The sequence below is a fragment of the Triturus cristatus genome, chromosome 1_1 (genome assembly GCF_964204655.1).
Source record: "Triturus cristatus chromosome 1_1, aTriCri1.1, whole genome shotgun sequence".
Taxonomy (NCBI): Eukaryota; Metazoa; Chordata; class Amphibia; order Caudata; family Salamandridae; genus Triturus; species Triturus cristatus.
This window is the reverse complement of record NC_140579.1, coordinates 386,043,782-386,057,836: the sequence shown is the minus strand read 5'-3', so window position 1 is coordinate 386,057,836 and position 14,055 is coordinate 386,043,782.

Genomic DNA, 14,055 nt, shown 5'->3' with positions numbered 1-14,055 from the left:
GTCTTCTTTAGGGCTTGCTTTACTGTAGTGTGGACATCTATTCTTGCTGGTCTCCTATACTCTTGTTTTGCCTATGTGGCTCAAACCGATAGTGTTCTCTTGACCAGGCTGTGTTCCAATTCGGTGGGAGATACCTGTTCGTTTCTTTGCTGGTATCTCTTATGTTGTTTTTAGTGGATTCCAAAGCCGTTTGAAGTTTTGATTTTTCAAAGGGAGAAGGCTTGAAGTTCCGTTTCTTGCTCTTCGTAATCCTCGCGTTCTCGCTGCAGAACTGTTTTGAGAAGCTGTTAAAAAAGGCTCCTTCCCCCCAGGAGACGGACATGGCCACCATTGTGGTTCTTCCTAAGTCCCAGCCGCCCTCAACACGATGCGCAGATTACCGCCCTATCTCCCTCATCAATACCGAAGTTAAACTGTTCGCCACAATCCTCGCCCAGCGGCTTAAACCCCACTTGTCTGCGCTGGTTCATCCCAACCAATGCAGGTTCATGCCCTCACGCGGTACCCAGCACTGTCCGTAGATTGCAATCAGCCTTGTTTGCCCACTGCCATCTCCTCACCCCATACCTTGCGATTCTTCTTGTAGACTTTGAGAAGGCTTTTGATTCAGTGGACTGGGGGTTTCTAGAGGATGTCCTTGATAAGATGGGACTTGGTCCTCGCTTTCGTGCCATGGTCAGGGTTCTCTATGCCTCTCCGCGGGCTCGTGTCCTGGTGAATGGGGTACTTTCGGAGCCTTTCTCGGTTTGCAGGGGAATGAGGCAGGGTTGTCCTCTTTCCCCCCTGCTGTTTGCTTTGGTGATGGAGCCCTTGGCGTCCCTGATGCGGTCATGCGGGCACGTGTGGGGATGGGGATGGCCCAGCACCGAAACAGACAAAATTGCCCTTTATGCAGATGACGTTCTCATCTATTTAGCAGATCCCGCCCGGTCAGGCCCCCAGTGTCTCTGCATCCTGCATTCCTTCGAACGGGCCTCTGGCCTCCGGTTGAACCCTGACAAATCGGTTGTAGTTCCCCTCCACCTGTCCCGTGAATGCTTCGATTGGCAATCCACTATACCACTTCGCCGTCAATCTTTCAAATACCTGGGGATATTGATGACCTTACTCCCTGAGCTTATCTGGGCCTTCAACATCACTCCCCAGGTGAAACGGGCCAAGGCGGATCTCCAGAAGTGGCAATCCTTGCCCCTGAACTCCATGGGGAGGGTCAACCTCTTTAAAATGATGGTACTCCCCCGATTCCTCTACTTTCTTCAAAATACCCCCCTGTGCTTTCCCAGGGCCTGGTTCCGTGAATTGGATAGCACGGCCAATAAGTTCCTGTGGGGGAAAGGTAGGTCCCAACTGGCGCTAAATGTCTGTAGGATCCCCTCGTTTGACAGGGGTCTGGGGATGACTCACCTTTATCTGTATTACCTTGCCACGCGACTACTCTCTATACATGACTGGTTCAACGGGGGATGGTCTGATTACAGTCTCGAATTGGGCCTAACCAAGGTTCAGTCCATGTTGTATGGGGCCCCTATTCCATCCCGCCTGCCATAGGTGACACGCTCTGTGTTACTGGCCTGGCGGGCTACACTGCGTCACACCAAGTGGAAACACACACTGACCCAATGTATACCCTTGTGGCAGGGAACCTGGATCAAAGAAGTTAACGAGCTGCAGAGCTTCAGGGCTTGGGACTTTTTAGGCATCTCACAATTAAGCAATGTATGGGTGGGGATCACATGTGTTCCTTCAAAGACCTCCAAAATAGATACTCCCTGCATCAATCACAATTCTATAGGTACTCTTCACGCCCTCCACACCCACCTCACAACAGGTACACAGCTTCCTGATCATAGCCCGCCTGAGGCTCAGATAATGTTTGGGGACCTGGGGAAGGGTGGCATCTCCCGCATTTATCGCACACTGATCAACAATACCCCCACTTCCCTAGACCGACTGCGGGCTCAGTGGGAGGAATGGGTGGGCACCTTGGAAGAAGAGGACTGGCGCGACGCCTTTATGGTCCCTAGGACAGTCACTGCCTCCGCCAGGCTACGCTTGGTACAGCTCTATTACTTACACGCAGCCTACCTCACCCCGGTGCGCCTTCACCGAGCGGGGTTTAGCCCGACCTCTGCATGTACTAGGTGTGGTCACGACCCAGCTGATATCCTCCACATGGTCTGGCCATGCCCCCGCTTGATGCGGTTCTGGGGGGAAATCGAGGAAGGGCTCACCGAGGTCTTGGGGTGGAAGGTTCCCCATAACCCAAAACACACGATCCTGGGCACCACTGACCGGTTGGATGGGTCTCTGAAAGAGAAAGTGTTCTTCACTACAGCAATGGTGGTTGTCAAAAGGGACATTGCGGCTTCCTGGAAATGCCCTGAACCCCCAAGCGTTGAACGCTGGTGGACTGGGGTGGACTGGTGCGCCACGCAAGAAAAAGTCATCTACGAGGCACGTGGGCGTCCCAAGAAATATCGTAGGGTCTGGGGGAAATGGTTGGGGGGTATGGTTTAGTCACAAGGGGAACGTCCAAATTCATGTTGCTCTCCCTTTATTAGTGTCTGTAAACTGGGTAGCGCAAACGCTGATATGTACTCCTGGATTTTCATGGCGTTGTGATGACTGGCTGGTGCCTTCTCTCAACTTAACAAAATCAATAAAAAAATTATTTATCAAAAGGGTATAGTTTATGATATGTCTCCATGCTACTGTGTGAGCGGAAACCAGACTGGAAGTTGTGCAGGAGATGGTTAGCATTGATGTGATCTTTGAGGTGAACATAAACTGCATTGTTGATGATCTTGACGATGAATAGTAAGTGAGGGATGGATGAACTGGTAGTTATTGAGATCATCAGGGTGTAGTGTAAGTTTCTTAAGGAGTGGGAGGATGTGACCTGTCTTGAGAGCTTCCAGAAAGATGCCTTGAGTGGGGGCTGCATTGACCAAGGTGAGTAGGTATGATAGAACATACTCACTGAGAGCTTTGATAAAGGACTAACGTAAGACATCATCTTCATAAGAAGTGACTTTGATAGCTGGGACTATGTCGGCAAGATATACGAGAAATAGGGCTAGGAAGGCTGACCATTGTGGGATTCTAAGGCAAGGGGTGGATGAAGCAGGCTTGATGTTGTCAATGTGCCATCAGATGTTCTGTATTTTTTCAGGTAATAAGAGATTAATGGCATTGCTCATTTTTGTGGAGTGAAGAGTAGGTGGGTCTGGCAGAAGCTTGGTGGACTGCCTGATTGTTTTGAAAAGTGTTCTGATTCTGTTGGTGACTTCATTGATGTTGTTGGAATAGTAATTTGGTTTAGCAAATCTGGTGACCTGTCTGTGTTTGCGGAGAGGGACGTCAGTATCATGAGGTCATCCGAAGTTTTCTTTTTCTTCCACTTTCTTCCAGTCTGTGGATGGATCGTGAATTATCTGCAAGATATTTCGAGTAATAGGGTGCTTTGGCTTGCACTGACATGTTCTAATTGAGAAGTAGATGTTCACACATTTTTCCAAAAAAGGTTGAATTAATTCACAAGGGTGTCAGCACTGGAGTTCAAAATGACAGGAGGAGAAACGAGTTCAAGCATTAGATTATCTTCAGATAAGTCTTTGAAAGATCTGAAGGATGTGCTCCATCACTGATGTGAGGGCGTCTGTGACCTTGCAAATAGTACTCTGTGTGGTGACCTGTCACAACCGTGGACTCTCTGTGACCTTGCCCAGAGTTGTACCTGAGAAACAGCACCTTAGGAGTGATAACCACAAAGTTCAAAATAGTCAAGCTATCCACATAGGGAGTTTCAAGTGGATGGTTATTGTCTGGAAGGTCACTGGAGGTATTGATTTGTATAATGGTGACTGCTCTGTGCATTACAAAAGTTGAGAAAGACTGAGAAATGCTAGGTGCTACCGGCTTTTCCTTCCGATGGGGTTCTCTTAACAGCAGTCTGAATCTGCAATAAAGACGTTATCTTACCTCGTTGGGCCATGGACCTGTATTCAAATGGTGGCAAATTCAGTGTTCATGATCTTCACTGTGTGGCTTTCTTCATGGGCCTACTTTATGTAGGAGAGCGACCATGCTGTTACTGCTGTTACAGGCCATTTTCACCAGCTCTCCTCCACGCTGCCCTGACTGTGCTTAATTTGTAAAAACAATAAAGAGTGCCAGGGCCCTCGTCAGAAGGCCACAACAGGTTGCACTACCCATTGCCCATTGCCACTGCCAATGACAGTACCTACACAACTACTAACCATCACACTCTTACAAGTGCGACAAATGAGACTCTACAAGGCCTCCAGAGCAACAAGAATGAATTGGGCGACAGGTATTCAGTTATTTTTTCATTTATATTGGATTAACAAACAACTGTTGTTCTACTCACCTCTGTATTATACAAACAGAGCCACTAGTGGCAGCTGTCATAAGTGCCGGTGATGACAATTGAGTCCTGGTGCTGAGCACAGGAAACTACCGGCTCAAATTAAGCACTGTCCTGACCACCTCAAAAAATACATATCATTCTCAGTGAAAACTACTAGGACGTCCATAATTTACACACACTCTATGCTAAAACACATCTAGAGACATCCGGGTTTTAGAAGAGTTAGAAAAGGTGTACACACATTACTGTACCCTAGGTACCCAGGGCATGGGTCCCTCAGTAGGCCTACCAGGGCTGCAGCACTTATTGTGCCACCCTGGGACAGCCATACAAACGGACACCACCAGACCACTACTGTAGTCTGGGTAAGGTGGTGCTAGCACCCCTTACAGGGATATAGGTATCCTATATCCCACCCCATTACAACACATATACTCTCATAGGTCACCCCTATAGCAGGCCTTGGTAATCCTACAAGGCAGGGTGCTGAGGTACGTGTGAGGGGTGACCGCTACATGAGTAGGGCCTCTCTGCAACCTTCATAAAATCATTGCTGGGTTTTTTGTAGTGTAGCCATACCATATACTCTTAACCGCATTATAAGTCTATTGCGATAACGCGATAACTTAGGAATGGCTACACAGAACCATATCGTGTTTGGTGTCAAACATGTAGGAATCATACCCCCAGTCCAGCCTTGGGCATGAGGGTACGATTCCCCCCTGCTAGAGGGGCGATATGGGAAAAGCGGCAGAATTAAGACACCAATTTAAAAGTGCACAAGTTTCACAAAATGGCTACTACCCGCCACCTACACGACCCTGGCTGGCTGTTGCTGGGGAAAACCCCAGCCTCGCCAGCTGGACAATAGGGCTCCTGTGGCAGGGAGGTGCTAGCATCTCCCCAGACAGGATAATGTGGATTGGAACAGGGTGGGTGCACCAAAAGTCCTTTCAGAGTTGCACGTAGGCAGCTGCAGAAGCCTTATTCTGCATACACCGCTTGGAACCGGTTCAGGGGCATCCTGCCCCTCGCCCAGGTGGGAAACACACAAAGGGGAGAGGGTGTAGCCACCCTTTCCCGCCTCACCTACCATTGGTGGACACTACTCTGGACACTCCCCTAATCTTGGGGATAAAGGTGAATAACGTGACCCCAGAGCCTCAGATTACTCTTGAACTTTACAGTCTTGACCTTTGACTTGCTGCTGCCCAGCTGACGGAAGAAATCTCCCTTGGGATAAAGGAGTTATCCCCCTGCTTGGCAGGCACCTGAAACACTGCAAGTGACCCGGTTGGAACTTCACTGCTCTCACGAACTTTGACGACTTCCAGAAACCTTGAGGTGGGTTTCCAGCGCATCCCAGAGGCCAGTGAGTGTGCTCAATGAGTTTGGGCACCGTGGGCCGCGTGGGTGCCGAGATCCCCAATACCCCAAGACACCGGCCACCTCTTGCATAGCACACGACCCTGACCAGTGGGGAAGTTGTGCTTTGGCCCGTTTACGAGCCAACCACTCTATAGTAATTGTGCCAAAGACCAGTGCCCTAGCCCCCTCCGGTGGCCCGTGGGTGCCCTTTTACGCACACCAAATTGCCACCTCCCGCAGTCCCTTGTCTCTCAACTTGTGGGCCCTAGCGGAGGTCTACCTTTGCAAACAAGAGTTCTCCTGGTTGCTCCAGGCCTGCTCTACAGTCTCCTTGAAGGAGACCTCTCCCAGACCTCGTGGGTCTGCACTGCAGCGACCCTCATCCAATGTGGGACCGTCGCCCACCTGAAGCTGGCCTTCCTTGAAGCCTCCCGGAGCCCGTGGCTGCAGATCCAAGCTACACCACTTTCCACCTGAAGCACCCGACATCGAAGGGCTCTTTGCTTTGAGCCTCCTGGTCACTTTGTCGTGACCCAGACTCTGTCCCCTCTGCTTTCAGGTACTCCTCTACAATCTTCACATCTTTGATCTTCACGGCATCATCGACGCTTTTGGCTAGCAGAACTTTTGACTATTTTCCCATTGAAAATCAGCCCGCGACCCGACAGCAGAAACGACCTATGCACCCGGCTTCCCTGGGGCAGGTAACAGTGGTACCTCGGTACTCTCGTGGTAGTGGGCTCCTCAAAAGCTTAAGTCTAAAGCTGTAACTTTGTACTCCTGCTAGAAGTTACTTTAATCTGTGTAATTTCAACCGCGACATTCTCCATAGACTATAATAGAGATCCCGATAGCAGCTATTTCCACTGGACGCGCCTCCCGTGGGTCCCCTTCCTCATAACCTGGGGTGGATTCTTAAGGGGCCAGCGATCCTAAATGCCCTAGGCATTGTCTGTAGAATTGTCGTGGTTCTTATACCACTTTTTTGATATATGGTTTGGTCCCCCCCTGGGGCCCTGTGATTCCTGTGCTATTTATTGTGTTTATAAATGCTTGTTTGAATTGTAACTTTGCCACTAGCCTCATAAAGAGACTGTGGGATTCTGTCTAGAATAAATACATATATTTTATATATATACCTGTGTGGGCTACTCTTTCATTTGGTTATTCAAGAGGTTATTATGGTAAAACAATAAGCTTAACACTCCTTCAAGACTTAGCCTGAAGGCTGCTCTCCACAGCTACCACTAGGATAGCTTTCTTTAAAGGTTGTCTTAAACCTATCATCAATAAGAGTCGAATTGGACTGGTGCAAGGTGTCCCTATAACTAGGAGACAGCATATGCCAGGCCAACTTCTCACATTGGTGTGCAGTGGTTGGATTCAAGCTTGCCATTGTTTTACCAGATAACAAATTGAATTTCTAAAGTGAAAGCCACTTGGTACCAAAGGTACATATAAATTCAAGCTTAGAATACAATAAGTTCTACTGAACTTAGGAGTTGTGTGTAGAGGGTTTAGCACACCTTGACTACAACTCAAGAAAGGGTTCAGTAGGCCACACTTAGTGTAGGTAGATACACCACTATCACTACACTAGAAATGTCTTTAGGTTCAGGTGCCCATAAGGCTCTGGAAGGACCCCAAATGGTCCCAGTCGACAAGTATGATCATCTCTCCTTTGCTGATCTCAGGGAGATGTGCACCCTTAGGCAACTTAAGACAAACAAAGGTGCCAATACCCAACGTCTCAGGGAAATCCTGCTCATAGCAGACTTTATGCAGACTTTAGGGTCTGGTGGGGTAGACAGGTTGGGTGGGCATCCATCAGAAGAGGACCCTCCAAGAGAGGACTCTGATGAGGACCAGGAAGAGGATGAAGATCCTGACCTGGAAGAACCAGACCACTCACAACATGGAGGTGATGGCCCAGGAGGCACTCCCTCCATCCCTAAAGGGAGAGTGGTGGATCCCAGAAGAAACAGGTCCCCCTCAGTGGGGTCCAGCCATTCTAGGAGATCCAAAAGGACCTCTGCCTCTCCTCAGAGGAGAGAATCCTGCCAAGAGAGGAAATGCAGATTGCTCCAGTTTGAGCAGGCAAAGCTACAAATAAGGAAAGAGCAGTTGGCATTAGATAGGGAGTCCCTGGAGCTTCAGAGAGCTTCAAGAAAGTGGGGTCTAGAGATCCCTGGTGGCAGTAATGAAACCCCTAGAGTTATAGAGAAAGTCCCTGACAATAGGAACCTCCACAAGATTGTGCCCCCCTATAAGACAGGGGATGACATCCACAAATGGATCTCTGCTCTTGAGAGGGCCTGTAAAGTACAAAGGGTCCCAGTAGAGCAGTGGGCAGCAATCCTGTGGCTCTCCTTTGCAGACAAAGGTAGAGACAAGCTCCTCTCTGTTAGAGAAGAGGATGCTGATGATTATTATATCCTGAGAGATGCTTTAATAGATGGGTTTGGCTTAACCACTGATCAATACAGACTTAAGTTCAGAGATACCCAAAAAGCACAGGATCAAGATTGGGTAGACTTTGTTGATTGTGCTACCAAGGCATTGGAAGGTTGGTTAAATGGCAGTAAAGTTAATGATTACAAAGGATTGTACAATCCCATAATGAGGGAGCAGATTCTTAATAATTGACATAACCAACTCTTACACCAGCACTTGGTGGACTCTGATCTGACCTCTCTCCAAGAATTGGGAAAGAAGGCATACAAATGGGTCAGAACCAGGATCAGGCCCAAGAACCAAGGTGGTGACCAGAAGAAAGATTCTACCAAGCCCAAAGAGAAAGGTGGGGATAATAAAACAGAAAAGTCCCCTGAAGAGCCCCAAAAACCCAGTGCTGGGGGTGGGTCCCAAAATCCTTCCTCTTCAAAAAAGAGACCATATTGCCATGTGTGTCAGAAACCTGGCCACTGGAAAACTGACTCCAGTTGTCCGAAGAATGGCAATAAAGAAAATGTTCCTCCAGTTACAGCGCCAACACCTCCTGTTGCTACTAGTAGTAATCCCCTAGGTGGTGGGAGTGCACCCAAAAACTTAGTTGGGTTTTCTTGGGGAACTCAGGTGGACTCTGGCCTAACCAGGTCCCCTGCACAAGCAACTCTAGTCTGTGATGGTGGCATGGGGTTTGCCAACTTTACCATGAGTCCCAGTATCCTGGGCAGGTACAGACAAGAGCCCATGAACAATGGTCAGAAGGCTGTGGCCTACAAGGACACAGGGGCTAGTGTCATCATGGTGACCAAGAGACTAGTGCCCCTAGAACAGCTTTTACCTGGGTTTAGCTACCAGGTGACCAATATAGATGGAATTAGGACAGACCATCCCATGGCAGTGGTAACTCTCAGCTGGGGAGGGGTCACTGGCCCAAAGAGAGTGGCAGTGTCCCCCACCTTGCCTGTAGATTGTCTACTGGGGAATGATCTGGAAATCTCAGCCTGGGCTGAGGTTGACCACAAGGCCCATTTGAAAATGGTAGGAATCCCTGAGAGAGTGGATGAGACCCTGAGGGCCTCACCTCCACCCCAGGAGAAAATAAAGGGAGTGAAGCCTGAAACTATGGATCACTCCACCCAAACAGAGAGCATAGGGGGTGAGGAACAGTCCTCCCCCCACCAGACTAAAGGTAAGGGTCAAGTTTCTCAGGGAACTGATCCTGCCCCTTGTGAAGTGACTGCCCCAGAAGTGGACAGGCCTGGCCTGCCCACCTCTCTGATGGCAGGGGATCCTTCCAAGGTGGTACCCAGTCTGGAGCAGGTATCCTGCCCCTCTCTACCCTGCCTCAGTCAGCCCAGGGCTGCAGAGGTCAGGGAGGTCAGTGGACCCTTAATGGGCCCCTGTCCAGAGGAACCCCCTCATCAGCAGATTAGGGACACCCAGCAGAGTAGTTTCAGCCAGGTGAATATTCCTCTACAAACTGAGGGATCCCCCTTACCCCTAGGTATAGGTACCCCTCCAATGGATGTTGTTGAGCACAGGGAAACCTGGGGCATAGTTGCCCCAAACCTTCCAGTGCCCTCCACTATTCCAACCAAAGGGATCCAACCCCCAGCTGTAGGCATCCAGAGGTTGACCCTTAGGGCCAGATATGACACAGTCATGGGCAGAAAGGCTTCCATAGTGGCCAGTGATCTGAGGAGGTTGAGACCAATCCAAATAGGGCCTCACTTCCAGACTCAGACACCCCACCAGCCCACCTCTGACCCAAAAACCAATACAGGTAATTTCCCTAGACTGTGGAGAAACTCTAGAACCCCTTGGGGTAGAATTTCCCACGTGGACCATGAGACAGGGAGCAACCATGCTAGTGCAGGTTCTTCCTTATATGGCCACTCAGGAAATAAAGGCTTATCTGGAAAAGGTTAGCCTTATCTCCTTTCGTTTGGGGGGTGGGGGGGGGGGTTATGTAGGAAGGTGGAATCTGACTAATGGTTGTCCCCAACTTTTTGCCTGGTATTTTGAGTGGTTTTGACTAGTCTGGCTGGGATCCTGCTATCCAGGACCCCAGCCTATCTGCTTTCTCCCTAAAACTGATGTGAGTACTCTAGGTACAAACCTAATTGGATGCTGGGCATGCCCTGCCAGTCCCTTGTAGATGGTACCCTAGGTACCCAGGGCATGGGTCCCTCAGTAGGCCTACCAGGGCTGCAGCACTTATTGTGCCACCCTGGGACAGCCATACAAACTGACACCACCAGACCACTACTGTAGTCTGGGTAAGGTGGTGCTAGCACCCCTTACAGGGATATAAGTATCCTATATCCCACCCCATTACAACACATATACTCTCATAGGTCACCCCTTTAGCAGGCCTTGGTAATCCTACAAGGCAGGGTGCTGAGGTACGTGTGAGGGGGGACCCCTACATGAGTAGGGCCTCTCTGCAACCTTCGTAAAATCATTGCTGGGTTGTTTGTAGTGTAGCCATACCATATACTCTTAACCGCATTATAAGTCTATTGCGATAACGCGATAACTTAGGAATGGCTACACAGAACCATATCGTGTTTGGTGTCAAACATGTAGGAATCATACCCCCAGTCCAGCCTTGGGCATGAGGGTACGATTCCCCCCTGCTAGAGGGGCGATATGGGAAAAGCGGCAGAATTAAGACACCAATTTAAAAGTGCACAAGTTTCACAAAATGGCTACTCCCCGCCACCTACACGACCCTGGCTGGCTGTTGCTGGGGAAAACCCCAACCTCGCCAGCTGGACAATAGGGCTCCTGTGGCAGGGAGGTGCTAGCATCTCCCCAGACAGGATAATGTGGATTGGAACAGGGTGGGTGCACCAAAAGTCCTTTCAGAGTTGCACGTAGGCAGCTGCAGAAGCCTCATTCTGCATACACCGCTTGGAACCGGTTCAGGGGCATCCTGCCCCTCGCCCAGGCGGGAAACACACAAAGGGGAGAGGGTGTAGCCACCCTTTCCCGCGTCACCTACCATTGGTGGACACTACTCTGGACACTCCCCTAATCTTGGGGATAAAGGTGAATAACGTGGCCCCAGAGCCTCAGATTACTCTTGAACTTTACAGTCTTGACCTTCGACTTGCTGCTGCCCAGCTGACGGAAGAAATCTCCCTTGGGATAAAGGAGTTATCCCCCTGCTTGGCAGGCACCTGAAACACTGCAAATGACCGACCCGGTTGGAACTTCGCTGCTCTCACGAACTTCGACGACTTCCAGAAACCTTGAGGTGGGTTTCCAACGCATCCCAGAGGCCAGTGAGTGTGCTCAACGAGTTTGGGCACCGTGGACCGCGTGGGTGCCGAGATCCCCAATACCCTGAGACACCGGCCACCTCTTGCATAGCACACGACCCTGACCAGTGGGGAAGTTGTGCTTTGGCCCATTTACGAGCCAACCACTCTACAGCAATTGTGCCAAAGACCAGCACCCTAGCCCCCTCCGGTGGCCCGTGGGTGCCCTTTTATGCACGCCAAATTGCCGCCTCCCGTGGTCCCTTGTCTCTCAACTTGTGGGCCCTAGCGGAGGTCTACCTTGGCAAACAAGAGTTCCCCTGGTTGCTCCAGGCCTGCTCTACAGTCTCCTTGAAGGAGACCTCTCCCAGACCTTGTGGATCTGCACTGTAGCAGATTTGTTTATTCTTCATGGGTTGAGGTTGCCAAGGCTTAGTGGATCCAATCCGGACAATAACACCGCAGCAACCCTCATCTGACGTGGGACCGTTGCCCTCCTGAAGCTGGCCTTCCTTGAAGCCTCCCGGAGCCCGTGGCTGCAGATCCAAGCTACACCACTTTCCACCTGAAGCACCCGACATCGAAGGGCTCTTTGCTTTGAGCCTCCTGGTCACTTTGTCGTGACCCAGACTCTGTCCCCTCTGCTTTCAGGTACTCCTCTACAATCTTCACATCTTTGATCTTCATGGCATCATCGACGCTTTTGGCTAGCAGAACTTTTGACTATTTTCCCATTGAAAATCAGCCCGCAACCCGACAGCAGAAACGACCTATGCACCCGGCTTCCCTGGGGCAGGTAACAGTGGTACCTCGGTACTCTCGTGGTAGTGTGCTCTTCAAAAGCTTAAGTCTGAAGTTTTAACTTTGTACTCCTGCTAGAAGTATTTTTAAACTGATTATTTCCAACCGCAACATTCTCCATAGGCTGTAATAGAGATCCCGATAGCAGCTACTCGCACTGCACGCGCCTCCCGTGGGTCCCCTTCCTCATAACCTGGGGTGGAATCTTAAGGGGCCAGCGATCCTGAATGCCCTAGGCATTGCCTGTAGAATTGTCGTGGTTCTTATACTACTTTTTTAGTATATGGTTTGGTCCCCCCCTGGGGCCCAATGTTAATAGTGCTATTTATTGTGTCTATGAATGCTTGTTTGATATTGTAACTTTGCCACAGCTTCATAAAGAGACTGTGGGATTCTGTCTAGAATAAATACATATATTTTATATATATACCTGCATGGGCTACTCTTTCATTTGGTTATTCAAGAGGTTATTATGGTAAAACAATAAGCTTAACACTCCTTCAAGACTTAGCCTGAAGGCTGCTCTCCACAGCTATCACTAGGATAGCTTTCTTTAAAGGTTGTCTTAAACCTATCATCAATAAGAGTCGAATTGGACTGGTGCAAGGTGTCCCTATAACTAGGAGACAGCATATGCCAGGCCAACTTCTCACATACAGTTAGGCCCTAGGGGCCACGCAAACCATATACTAAGTAAGTGGTATAAGAACCACTGTCACGAACACAGGATAGGCCTAGGCCTAGGGAATCGCTGGGACTACACTATACTACCAAAGGTTAGGAAGTGGGAGGCCCACGGGATTCAGGTGCAGAGTGGAAACACTCATGCGTAATGCGTAAAAGTTGATAGAAATAGAGGTTATTAGAATTGAATAGTTTTAGGACACTTCTGGAATAGCTAGGAAGTCGAGACTTGGAAACTAGACTCTTGGATAGTCAATACCCTTGTGAGCACCGAAGTACTCAAGTTACCTAGCCCACGGGCTGCGGGTGCATAGGTGTGAACTTGCGTCGGGTTTCGTCGTTGACTCCTATGGATGCCTGAAGGAAAGTTGCTGACAGGCAGTCAGTGAAGAGTGTCTGGTGGATCCCAAGGATGGAATCAAGAAGGAAGGATACCTGCAAGCAGAAGGGACAGAGTCTAGGTCACCAGCCAGGAGCCGGGAAGGAACCAGGCGATGTCGTGAAGATGCAGGTGAAGAGGTGAAGCTTGTCGCAGAAGCCACGGGTACCAGGAGGCGTTGAGGATGACCAGGACCAGGAGGTGAGCTGTCCCACGAAGGCTCTTGCTGTCGGCGGCGTCGAAGTCGAGTCAGGACCCAACAAGCCTTGGCAAGCGGAACCCACGCAGGATGGAGGACTTGCTTCTGGTGCAGACCAGGAAGGTCTGAGGAGCTTCTCTTTCACAGAGGAGCGGGTGCCAGTCTGGAGGAGCCGGACCAGCAAGATGAAAACAAAGGTTCGTCGTCGCAGAGGTTACTAGCCAATGGGCCAGCAACTGGACAACACGTCGAGCAACTCAGGTGCAGAAGGGCCCCACGCAGAACACGTGAAGTGTGGGGAGCTGATCTTCTTTGCAGATGGTGCTCGGGATGGGGGCTTCTCAATTCCCCAAGCACAGCCTCGAGGAAGCCTCAGAAGTCGTGCTAGTCAGGTACTAGCCACTTTTCCCAAGTTGCCGGTCCCACGTCCCTCGTCGCCTCCACGGGTCTCAGCTTCGCTGTAGATGTGGATCTGGGTCAGAGGTGTCTGGAAGTCTCGGCGCTGGTCAGTCTCTGCAGT